Here is a 3,700-nt window from a genome sequence, read left to right as displayed (position 1 = left end):
TTTTTAAAAACCCATTGCCAGTATCTAGTTGGGTGATATGACCGCTTTCCTATACCTTGACCTGTGCACGTCACTGGCCTTAGCTCTAGTCTTTCTCCCTACGTTGTCTTCTTGACCTTCACCTTGGGAAAATTGTTGTTTTTCGGTTGTTTCTTTTCTGGAATTACGTACCAGTAACTGACCTCGTTTTGTCGAGCAGGAATGGAAAAGTACCGAAGTCTTTTCATGTGGAGACAACAGCACAAGTCTGGGGAAGGTGTCAGGAGCCGTGGGGCAATTCACTTTTACGTTCTGTGGCCTTGGGTGGGTCATTCACCTCCTCTGAGCCTCAGTTTCCCCTCCCCCTGCAAAGACACAAGAATTGGGTTAGCTGGGAGCATAGTCGTTTCAGGGCTCTGTAGCAGTGCCTGAGGGCAGAGCCTCCCAGCGGGGGTGTCAGGGCACAGACCCGTTTCGCCTGCAGAACCTGCAGTGACGTCGCCCCCCCCCCCCCACAAGGCCAGTTGCCCTTTGCGCTTCCTCCGTTCCCTGTGCTTTACAGACGCCATCGTTTTCTGTGTATTGTGACCCGAAACAGGTGGGAAGCCCTGACTTCAGGATGTTGAGTGGATGGGGCCCAGCCCTACAGTCAGGGTCGACAAATGGCGACTCCGTGCACATTTTTTAAAGGCATCCCCTCCTTCAGAATACTGCTGCCATCTGCTGGAACGGAACCGTGAAAATCTGCGGTCACCGGAGGTGCCCGGGGCCTGCTAGAGGTAGAAGCTTACTTTCTGCCCAGCTTCACATGGGGCGCTGAGGGAACCCGGGGATCTTCTCTGCCACAGGGATTTTGCTCTCTATGCTGTGTATATAGACTGTGGTTCTATGTAAGATTATATATGGGAACGTTTCTCCAAAAATGACATGTGAAAAAAATCACGGGGCAAAATGATCTCTGAGGTCTATTCCACTTTGAATCTATCTGTGCCTGCCACTCCGTAGGAAACGCCTCTCCTCGTATTTGAATGTTCTTTCTCTAGTCGTGTTTAACAGTCGTGCACACGTCGTTTGATGCTTAGAATTCCTAATGGGTTCTCGATGGTAAACCAAGAAAGGAGAGCATCGGGGAGGCCAAGTTTTTGCTACTCATTGATCGTGTCACCTTGAGAGGGAACGATTGCTGGCCGGTAGATTCCCCTGATGGCTGGCAGCATCAGATTCCTTAAAGTGGAATACTGAGGCCGGCGTCCAGTTTTTAAATTCAAGCACTCACTGGCCTGCTTGTTTCCTTTCAAGCTTGACCTCATTTCTCAGGCCGAGTACCCATATTTTTGTCCTGTCATTGTCCTCCATCATTTTAAAAAGCAAATCTGATGAGTTGAAAATTCCAACAGGAGAGAAACCCAGCACATCCCTTGGATAGAAGAATGGTTCTGGAGAGTTCCTTCCCCTACTCCTCAAGCTTCCTGTGATGAAAGCAGTGACCTAACTAGGTTTGGCTTTCATCTGTCTCAGTGCCAGCACAGGCAGGGGAGCCGCAGTGCCTCACACAGATCCCTTAATCAGGCCTGGCCTCTCACTTCCCTTTTCTCTGTCCCACCAAATGAGTTCCAGACACTAGATTTCCTGTGGACTGCAGGAGGCAGGTGAGAGCAGTGGTGAATTCACAATAACACGTATGATAAAGAAATTTAGGGGCACCTGACTGGCTCAGTCAGTAGAGAATGTCATTTGATCTCAGGGTCATGAGTACAAGCCCCACATTCAGTGTGGCGCCCACTTGAGAAAGAAAAACTTATTCTCTAGCTTACAGCTGGGCTCCATTTTAAAGAAAAAAATACGAATTTAAACAGATGATGCATTCAAGAAACATTTTTCTTTTAGCTTCTTCAGAATGTTTACACTAAACGTAGTACATGAGTGAATTGGAACCTATACCAGAAAAAAAATCTTTTTGTATGTTTGTCTTATAAAGATCATTGAGGGGGGCACCTGGGTGGCTCAGTGGGTTAACCTGCTGCCTTCGGCTCGGGTCGTTATCTCAGGGTCCTGGGATTGAGCCCCACATAGGGCTCTCTGCTCGGCAGGGAGCCTGCGTCCCCCTCTCTCTCTGCCTGCCTCTCTGCCTGCTTGTGATCTCTCTCTGTCAAATAAATAAATAAAATCTTAAAAAAAAAAAAAGAACAGAACATTGGGACAATTGGTAAAATTTGAATAAGATCTATAAGTTAGATAATAGTATTTTTTTTAAAGATTTTATTTATTTATTTATTTGACAGATCACAAGTAGGCAGAGAGGCAGGCAGAGAGAGACAGAAGGAAACAGGCTTCCCACTGAGCAGAGAGCCCGATGCGGAGCTCGATCCCAGGACGCTGAGATCATGACCTGAGCCAAAGGCAGAGACTTTAACCCACTGAGCCACCCAAGCGCCCCTTTTTTGCCTTTTTTTTTTTTTTTTTTTGAGAGCGGGTAAGGGAGAAGGCACAGAGAGAATCGAGAATCCCAAGCAGGCTCTGCTCTCACAGACCCTGAGATCGCCACCTGAAGGGGAATCGAGAGTTGGTTGCTTAACCGCTTAACCGCCTGAGCCACCAGGTGCCCCAGCATTTTTTTTTTTTTTTTAAAGGAGGAAAAGTTTATTTATCTAATTTTTCAAAGTAATCTCTGCACCCAACATGGGGCTCAAACTCATGACCCTGACGCCTGCTCCGCCGACTGAGCCAGCCAGGTGCCTCTGCTTTGTTACTAACTGTGGTAAAATATACGTCACTCAAAAGTTGCCATTTCAGCCATTTGTAAGTGTATGGCCCCGTGGCATTAAGTGCATGCCCACTGTACAGCCATCACCGTTGGTGTCCAGAACAGTTTCCTCTTGCACAACTGAAACCCTGTCCCCGTTAAACACTCACTGCCCATCCTCCTCTCAGCCCAGCCCCTGGCAGGCTCTGCTCTACTTTCTGTCTCTGTAAACTTGACTCTTCTGGGGACCACAGGGTGCAGTCTTTGTGCTTTTGTGTCTGGCGTACTTCACCTAGCATCACAGCCTCGGGGGGCATCCAGTCGCCGTGTTCCTTGCCAGCTGCGACACTGCAAAATGTCATCTGGGAAGAAGTACAGTCCACTTGCCAGGGTAACTTCTCAATCAGCTCATTTGTGGGGAGGAAGAGTATAAGAGTTTGCTGCTTGCTCACTGCTGTGCTCGTGGGGTGGAGGAGGGAGAGAGGAAGGGAAGCGGGAGGAAGTGGGAGTTTCTCCAGGGAGAGCCAGCGATTAATTTCCCGTGGCTGAAACAGGTGAAAACATCATTACATTTTGTGTATTTCCAATCAGTTGACCTCTTGGACTTGAAAAGGTATTGGGACAACCTAGATGCCTAAGTTTGGGTACATATCAAACCTTCAGATGGGGGGGGGGCGGAATAGAGAAAGCTTGGAATTCCGTCCTACCCCCTGCTGTTCAGGATGCTAGGAACCCGGAGCTGATTGCTATCCTGTCCTGTGCTTTTTTTTTTTTCCCCCTGAGTTTCTTGCCAAAACAGAGGGCCATTCTCTGCTTTGTCATCTCTCCCTACACCTAGCAGAGCGTTTGTTCGGCATACAGTGAAATCGGTGGGAGGTGAGGTAGACACACAACAGAACTCATGAAGAAGGGCTTTCTCAGTGTCTCATTTCCAGTGCCAAGTGCAGGATGGGGTGGGTGAGTGAATGGGAGGCATAG

Source organism: Meles meles, chromosome 11 (genome assembly GCF_922984935.1).
Source record: "Meles meles chromosome 11, mMelMel3.1 paternal haplotype, whole genome shotgun sequence".
NCBI lineage: Eukaryota > Metazoa > Chordata > Mammalia > Carnivora > Mustelidae > Meles > Meles meles.
Note: the sequence above shows the minus strand (reverse complement) of the source record.